General features: G+C 37.8%; 1 long non-coding RNA gene across 1 annotated transcript; it reads left to right on the top strand.

Annotated features, from left to right (window-relative positions):
* The first annotated feature begins 175 nt into the window (after nucleotides 1-175).
* LOC135273110 (uncharacterized) lies at nucleotides 176-6710 on the top strand. The gene is made up of 5 exons (XR_010340972.1): nucleotides 176-1060; nucleotides 1707-1781; nucleotides 2896-2946; nucleotides 3069-3189; nucleotides 5588-6710. It is a non-coding gene; the product is annotated as an uncharacterized LOC135273110 (long non-coding RNA).
* Nucleotides 6711-9589: the final 2879 nt, after the last annotated feature.

Raw genomic sequence — 9589 nt, 5'->3', positions numbered from 1 at the left:
ATACGAGGAGGCGGTCAACACAGGAGGGTTTGCCAGGGCAGTGTGGACCTCACCGCTTCCACAGCGATATTGGCTACCGATTGCCTGCACTTCCTTGCCATGGGAATTGAGTCTGGAGAGGGACAGGAGGGGCAGGTCCAGGTTGGGCAGTGAGGAGGGCATGGCGCTGTAAAGTGCACCTCTTCCGTGTCCTATTCGGACTTGTGTGGTCCTAACCCGACTTCTCGCTGATCAGCTGGGTTCTCTCCCGCAGCTGCTGCCGAGGTCTTTACTGGGCATCGAGCCTTCTCCAGCCCAGGGAGCCGCCTGCTTTCCTAAGCTGCTGTGGGAACTGGCCTGAGATCCAGACGCTGTCCATTGTGCCGCTCCCCTCTTTTCCCTCCATTCAGAGAGCATTTCAGACACTTTGGGGAGAAATCCGCTGCCTGGCCCGCCAGTGCACAAGTTCAGAGCTTTGTAGGGGGTATATGGACTGTGGCTTTGTGAAAATATCACCCTCCCCAGCGCCTTTTTCACGGATGTGGATGTTGAGGCGGCAGGGAGGATCATTATTGGTTTTCCCAGGAGATGCTACTAGCAGAGGAGAAAATCTCAATTCCCAGGCCTGTGTCTCTGGTGCGGTGGCACGCAGCCTCCTTCCTGGCACCGCCCCTGCCACCCACTCCAACGTGTACCTGTCTGGCAGCAGCTGGACAGCACCAACATTGCTTGGGCACGCGAAAGCGCATGCGCAAGCAGCCTGTCACAAGCGCCAGCGCTGAGCCGGGGCTCACGTCACAGTGACAGCCACCGTTGCCTGGGGAACGGTCTCAGCTGCTTAGCAAAGCAGGGGCACTCTGTGGCAGTGCCTCGGCGTTTGGCAACGGCCCTCCCTCTCCGCGGGATCATCACCACATCCTGCGATTTTAGGAATCCGGCAGCCCGAACCCGGGTGAGAAAAGGTCGCAAGGGGCTTCAAGGATGTCCACGGTGATCCACAAGAATCCCCACAATGCCTCAGGCCTGCCCAGATAGTGTGAAGTTACCCCTCGCTCAAAGTCCTCCTGGCTGAGATTTCCAGGTACGGCCTGCCTGCCAGCGGCGGGGCTGCTCTGTCCCCGAGAGGCTTCCCGGCAGAGAGCAGTACACCGCAGCCTCAGGAGCTGCCTGGCGGTGTGTTTCCGTGCAAGTGGTGGATGTCTCTGTGTGTCTTTGTGTGTGTGAGCGTGTATATGCGTGTATCTTTCTGAGTGTGTTGATGAGTGTGAGCCTGTGTTTGTGGGTGTGTCATGCTGACACGAGTGTGGCCAGTGCACTCCAGTGCCATTTCTCTGTAGTTTGCTTACCTTCAGCTGCGATCTGCGTTTGGCTCAGTTTAGGGGCTGTGGCGCCCCACGTTCTTTGTTTGCCTGGTGCTTTCTAAAGCCTCAGTGTAATGGGGTCTGTCTCCCACCTGCAGGTGTCATAATCACCTGCCCATCCCGAGGTGGGTCACTCCTTGAGAAACAAGACAGGCTCAACACACCTGCAATCAATTTCCTTCAAAAGCCCTTGGTCCTGTGGCACATCTAGGGCTGGAGGGACCCTAGCTGTCCCATCCACAGGACCCCTTGAGGGGCTACATTGATGTCCTTAAACTTATGTGTGTTTCGTCTACTTAGGATTCTTGTTAAAAGAGATTGTAATTCATGTGTGGGAGTGAGCCTGAGATTCTGTATTTCTTGTAGCCACTCAAGAGATGCCAGTGGTTATGGGTCAAGATTGACATTTGGAGGAGCAAGTCTCAGTATCGTTCTTTTGAGGTAAGAATTGGAGATGTAGGGTCTGCATTTAAAGGCCTTTTCTCAATATCCTCTCCACTTTTCTTCCTAATTATGTTGGTAATATAATTAAAACACACTGATTTCCAATATAAAAAGAGACACATCAATAATTCATAAATTTACTCTTTAGAAATGAATAATTTACTTGACTCTCGGTTGTCTCAGGACAGATTACATGGTATGAGTTAGCTGTGGCATGAAATGACAGTGGGCTTGGTATCATAAAGAAGTGAAATATCAGTAATGTAAGAAAAAATGAATATATTTAGAGTATAATGGAATTCTGTTTAGAATTATTTATTACCTGCTCTAGCTTGGGAATGTTCCTTAATCTCAGCTGTCTGAGTAATTTTTGGGAGCAGGGCCTGCTTTCTCTTCCACTCTCTATGGAACAGTGGTCTGCAAATGAGAATTACAAAATCTATACAGAGACTGTGCTGTGATTGGCAGAAGTTTCTAACATATTGGCAGCAAATACCCATGCAGTTAGAGTTCTTTGAAACATTTCTATTCGATCTTTGGAATGGTAAATGTATTCTGAAATATAGGATGAGAATTTTAGATGAATTAGTTTAAAATGATCTTTCATAAGACATTTTAATTGGTTTTACATTAATTAGGAATTAGGATATGTGAGACCTCTTCATTCTGCTCTTTTTGGTAGCTTAGAAATTATTTGTTTACATAAACATGAATGCAAATGCATACATGTGGGCAAACGATGTGTGTAGTTGATCCCAGGTTTAGCATTTCAGCTGTAGAAGTCATTTGTGATAAGTTATGAAACCTTAAATGCTTTGAGTAAATCATAATTATAGATAATTAAGAAATGTTGAGAAAATCCTTTCAAATAATTTTGTATAATTCTTCAATCAGTTACATGGTGATTTACAAGTAAAGTGCTGTAAAGTATATCGAATTTGTTACTTTTTAATTTGTGTTGCATAAATGGTAACAAAATACAGTGGTCCTATATAGTATTAATTAGAAATAGCTAAGTTTTCAAGGACCTAACTTAAGCAAGAATGTTGAACAGCGGAAATTTATTTTTATCATTGAATAAACATTAGATATATGTATATTTTTTCTTCAGAGAACCAGCAGAGGAAAACACAGCTTCTCTCTTGAGGAAGAAAAACATGAGGTTGGAATAAATTAAGCACTTTACACAGTGTTAAGTTTGAGAAATATTTTTGCTTAAAATTGTTCCTGTATATCCTGATTTTGAATTGTTATGTTTCATTTTATTATCCCTTGTATGGCTAGAAAGAGTTCCTAGAGAGAGAAGACAAAGGCAGTCTGTGTTGCAAAAGAAGCCCAAGGCTGAAGATTGAAGAACTGTTATGCAACTTTGCAGTGGACCTGGAGACAAGGAAAATCTTGTCAGGTAAGTTGGATGCTAAAACTTTGTCTAGGGGTTAACTGTCCATGTTTATTATTTTCTCATCCTAGAAAAAAATGTAAAAATAATTGCAGGGTAGGACCTTTCTTAAAATATTCTTTAGTGGAAACAGTACTTCAGAAACAGATTTTTAACCACTTATTAAGCTCCCACACTAGCTATGCTCTGGATTTAGATATAAAGTAGAGTGATAATCTGACACAGGGAATTATGTTTCTCTTGACAAGAGATGTTGACACAAAGGTCTCTCTTTAGAGGCCATAAAAGCAATTTGATCTAAACACTTTGTACTAATATTGTGATGTTTTATGTCAAAATGATGAAGTTACTAAGCTGTGTTAGCATATTCTAAATGTTGAAATTTATGAGCCATGGTGAGAAGGCAGAGGTTTTATTGACAAGAACTTAATTAGCACTTTCTGACTGCTTATCAAAATAAATGTGTTAAATGTTTCTCTCTGATGAAATAAAAGTGAAAAGATGGCTTAGCTAGATTTTATTTTTTATTTTGTTTTTCTTTCTTTGTTTAGTCTGGTACATTTTTCTTTTAAGCAGTCATAATACTAATCAGGAATCTTAGCTGATGCTGCACATTAGCTGTATCCAATAGCAGTTTGGTAACCTTAAAGCATGTCTGTGTGTACTGTCATTTTAAACATGCCCCACACATTTTGTTCACTGCTACAACTATTTTTGACTTAATGATGATAAAAGAATGGCTTATTCTGAGATATGAATATAGACCCATAAAATAACTCATTCCCATTCAAGGGTGACTTCACCAGTTTTAAGTCTCTCAACTTTCACCTACTTTTTGTATTTAGCCTTACCTCTAATGAGACCAGTTATGGGCAGAATTAGAAAAGTGTGATCAGAGATGTTAAAATTCAGCTTTCAAAACCCACTTATTTTGTACCATGATGTTTTTCTTTCTCAGAGAGGTAAAAACCTCTTGCAAGTCATTCAAGTTGTTTCTCATTTATTTGAACAAAGACAGTTGCTTGATATAACAATTAAACATTGTAGATTTTTTAGTCAATATCACATAAATTAGATTCTATTTTAAATAAACCACAATTTTGCCACCCACCAACAAATGAGCAATAATAAAAGTGTGTATATTATATGTATAAAACATGTGAAAGATCAGCTGTCCTGCCATTCAGAAATTAAAACTTGTTTCTCTAGGCTACAGCCCATGAGGTTCACTAGTCTACATCTAGCAGAAGCAAACTTCTAAAGACTTTTGGATGGGTAAAAATTACCCACATACATTTCATAAAATGTTATAACTTCCATTCTGATCTAAGGAGTTAACAGAATTATGAGTTTTGGCAAATTCAGTTCAGCAACATGTAACAAAAGAGGAACAGAAAGGGGTATGGGAGTAATCTCCATCTCACTGCACAATTCTGTGAAAAGGTAAATGAAGTTGGTGCTACAAGTATGTGGCACATTCATTACCTTTGTCTTTTTCTAAAACAATGGTATCTAAAAACATGCTGTATAATCACAAAATTTTCCAGGTGAATTTACACAGAAAAGAGAAGGGAAATATTCCAACCATAGATTTGGGTTTGGTACTTAGTGCAGCAATGAATTTTAGAAGGTGACAGGTTACATAATGAGGTTGAAGCTATGATTGCACCTGGCCCTGGAAAATTGCCATGTCAAGAGAAGAGACTATCAGCTCACCTGCCTTATATATGAAGTGATTATTGAGTATTCAATTATGGCTGAATTTTAAATGGTTGGGATCCAGTTCTAATTGATTTCAATGTAAATCAGTAGAGTTTCTAATCAGGGTTAAGTTCAATGCTGAATGACTAGTTAAGCCTCTACCATTTTAACTTATGCTTAAATCAATAGGTAGTATTATATTTCATATTTGATTGGAACCATATTGCCTCCATAACTGAGGCTATAAAGCCATTTCTTGACAGAGTGATATGTATTATTTTGTAAATGTGTACATTCCAGGCCACATAGATGCATTTGAAATGCAAGAATAAACAACAGGAATGCTCAGGAGTATTTTTAAATCTAAGGGATGTTTTTTAGGGAGCAGTTAACAAAAGCAGTAGCTATTTAATATTAGGTGTTTGAATTGCTACTCTATGGTGGGAAATAGAAGTTTAAAAAATTACATAATGTCATGATTATAAAGCATTACTGCAGGGAGGGTTAGGCTTCAGGAGAAGATAATCAAAAAAACCAGTTCTTCAGAAGGAGGCTGATTGGCTGTTTTGCTAAAGATAAATCTTTCCTCTTCCAAATATTCTGAAAAAACTAGTAGACTGATAGGAAGAAGTGTAGTGATTTGCACATTATCCAAGCCATTGAGTTATTCCTTCCTGTCCTCATTCTGGTTCTTGATTTGCAGGCCAGCTATTCTCTGCAGCTGGAGCAAATTATATCAGCAGAAGTGCTGAAGTGACCACAAGTTGACAAAAGGACATGATTTCTAGTAGCAAAAAAGCAACTAGATTTTATGAAATTCTGTCTAATAATGTTGTTTAACTCATGGATCCTGCATCTGATGCCTGCTTTTTATCCAGTCCTTTCAGTGGCCATTTGTTAGCAGTCACTCAGAAGAGGAAATGAAATGTAGCTATTGAAATAAAAATTGCTCTACTCTTTTTAATAGCTCAGCTGCAGGCTCTATTGTTTTATTTAATGGATTGTATAACTGAATTATCTCCTGATAATTTGTTTGGCTTCTGAGTCCCTGTCAGAATCTTGGAGTTTCCAGAGTCTGGTGTTTTGCTTATTCAAAATACAAGGGGATAGTAAAAGCAATTACATTCTTTAAAATGTAATTTCTGCTATAGAATCTATAGTACTATGAACAAGAAGAAATGCTTTTTCATCAAAGAAAGCATGTATAGACAGTCCCTAGGTTCAATAATTCTAGTTCAGAATACAGTAAAAACTTTATTTGCCTAAATGTATGGAGGCAAGTAGGCTTGGTGGCAGTAGTAAGAGGAAAAAAGAAAATAGAGGTACTAGAATACATAAATGTCTTCTGTCTTGTCAAAATTAATGTGTCATCTTCAAATTGGTAGATGGAGTCCTTGCTAGAGAATCCAGACAATGAGTCTCTCTCTCTCTCCTCCTGCCTATCCATTATAGATATAAAAAGCATACCTACTGAGTTTGACTTACTGTCATTGTAAACAGTATCACATGGTTATTGTATTTTTAATTATATTATTTGTTTGGTTACAGAGCAGTTAAGATTTATCTGGTTTCTGTTGTAAGAATCACAGTGATTAAGATACATGTATATTGCTCCTGCTTTTCTAAGAAGAATTTCATTATATGTATATTCAAAAGATCAAGATTAAAAAATAAAGTGCCTCCTACATAAGGAAGGTGGTGTAAAATACCAAGAGGAAGGATCAACCCTCTGCTCCATACTTATGAATATTTCAAATATGGATGAATTGCCTAGTATTTATCTGACTAAAATAAACTGCTATGGTTCTTGGAAGATTCTGCAGAAAGCTTTTGCAGTTCATTTTTGTCCTGCTTTCATATGTTCCATCAGATCAGCTTCATTGTTTTAGGAAGAGGAGGAGAAAGATTTGTTAAATCATGAAGTGGTAATACACCTTTCAGCTGAGAAAGATACACAATGTACAAAGCAGTTAAAACAGATTATACAGTATAACTTGTTAAGGATGTAAGTGACATACATGTAATCATTAATCTTGGAACAGACTGGAAATCTGTTAATGAATCAAATCAATACCCTCTCCATTGATCCATAATAATTTGAAAGAAATGAAAACTTTATCACTTACCGTATGTGGACATTATGATGGGCTGCAATTAGCTAGCCTCCAGGAGATTATGTTACCTAGTTACCAGAAGGTAAATAAAATTTCTGTAGACCTGCTGGAGAGATTGTCATAAAGACAGGTGCAAGATGTGGAAAAGGGTCAGGAAGGGATATTTGGGACAGCCCAAACCTGGGTTATCTTTCAATAATTTCATTCCATCTATCCTCCTTATGACATTTCATACTCCTAGTTCAAGTGAATGTATTGCTTTGAAAAGATATTACAATCTAATTTTGCCAGTTAAAAAGGGATTATCCTTTTAATATCTTTCTACACATTTAGATCTCACATGAGATGGCAAAGAGGTCAAGGCAAAAATTCTGCATTTGGGAAAAGAATAACACATGGGCTTTCTCCTACAGGCAAGACACATGCATATAAAAGTATTTCATGTTTATACAACGCCCCCCACCAACCATCACCATCAACCTCCATCTCAACAGTTCCAGCATGGTCATTATTTCCAATAAAATTATATAGAAAAAAATAGTGCAAAGGAATGAAGGCTTTTGCATCTATTGCATTCTCACATTTTTTACGCCCCCATTTTGCAAATAGGTATGTAGTACTCTACAAAATAGTATGTAAAGAGGAAAATGATCCCAGGACCCACTGCTTTTATATATATATGGCTTTGATGTAAAACTTAGAAGAAACAATCATAGTATATGAAGTTCCATAGGAAAATCTCAATTTGGGAAAGATATAAAAATCGTTATTGCCATTCTCTAGGAAATCAGTAAATAAAATGGAGAACAGAAATTTTAAAAAATGCAGGTAAAATACATGCTTATGGAGTTGTGAAGAGCCTTATTTTATAATGCCAAGGGGGAACAAGATAAAAAGTGTTGTCACCTGTTTCCAGGGGAAGCAGTTGGTGAGACCAAGCACAGTAGGATAGTTTGTTAGGTAGCACATGTAAAGCCATGAGCAGATGGTGCCATTCACATAGAGTACCGGAATGTGGGTGTTTATGAGGGTGAGTTTCTGTGCATGTGCATGTGGAAAGCAGCAAGGAGTTTGACACTAATGTACTCCATCAAGTCCAGTTACAAAGAACAAGTAGATAGAAGAACATTCTGTGCATCTGGCAGCCTAACTAGCTCTGTCAATCTGTGGATGCTGCTATTGTACTATAAGCTTCCATTCCATCTGTGTTGTTTATTTTGAGCTAGATTTACTGCACGCTATGTGAATTGATGATGGCTAGAAGGTCTAAAAGATTCTGAGTCTGTTTAAAGTTCCAAGGTGTCAAATTATGCAGGACTGTGTCACGAACATTATAAAAGGGTAAATGGAGAGGCAAACTGATCTCAGTATTTGTTAGAAATCCAAGAAAAATTGCCTAAAATATAGATGAAGGTTTATAAAAAGACATAAAGAGTACATATGAATACATGCAATCAAATGTTTTATTTTCAAGTTGTATTTTGTCATTTTACAAAATTCAAAGTATGTACAAACAAATAGACAAGTCAAATCAGTTCTCCATTCTGGGGTTGTGACATACATATTATTCAAAACTTTCTGATTAGTACTGTGTTAAATTGTCAGAATTGAGTGGACTTGATGAGTGAGGGTTGTGCCTGGCTTCTTTCTGAATGGCTAGATCTGAGGAACAGGTATATTTCTCTGCACTCACTATTAAGTTATTCTGTGATGATCCTTTTGCTTCAATTTCTTTCCATATAATAGGATGTTTATAAATCTTTCTACCATACAGTTTAGGAAATAGACTTTGCTATCATCATTAAGAAATCACTAAGTAAATTGAGAATATACTTTTTAATGAAAATCATATATATTTATGTGAGAAAGTGACACTAATTGGGATAGGTCATCAATTTCAAGGCTTTTGTCCGTTTCAATTTTCAATACAATGTGCAGCTGAATGTTATGCCTGCATGATGCTGGGTCATTCTTATGAACAAAGAGAAGAGAGGTTTAATGAATCAAGCATTATATCTGCATCTGCAGATAGGATATCATTTATGTGGCTTCTCTTGTCTGCTTATGTAGTAAGTAGCCCAGATCAGAATTTTCCTGTACCAGCCAAACTGTATGCAGTTTAACTGCAGTCAAAAAGCATTTTGTTTATGGTATAGAAATTTTAATTAGTGCTTTCAGTCCCCATTCAGTTAGTGGTTGGTTGTGGTTGAATTGTGTCACTGAATATACATATATTTATATAAAACTCTGCCCTTCTTCAAGGAATAAAATATTAATCATCCTTCCTTATTTGTTTCAGAGCTGTGACATCAAACAGAAACTATGAATGTAGTTCATTTGATTGACAATGTTTAATATTCATCTGCTGAGTAGATACTTATCCATATTCATAATATATGCTAGATAATGTGAGATATTGAGATATATAAGCCAATACAATATGTAATCCTTACCCTCCAGATACTTTAACATCTAGTTGAGTCAGTAAGCCATTCTTATGAAAAAAAACCCACATCAAATAGCAATGCATACATTCCTTATCAATTAAAAAATACAAGGATGGCACAAATTGGATGAAAATTAAGCTGGCA

This window comes from Aotus nancymaae, unplaced genomic scaffold (assembly GCF_030222135.1).
Source record: "Aotus nancymaae isolate 86718 unplaced genomic scaffold, 86718_ANA_hifiasm-v0.15.2.pri h1tg000265l, whole genome shotgun sequence".
NCBI classification, from domain to species: Eukaryota; Metazoa; Chordata; class Mammalia; order Primates; family Aotidae; genus Aotus; species Aotus nancymaae.
This window is presented reverse-complemented; position numbering and strand designations above follow the sequence as displayed.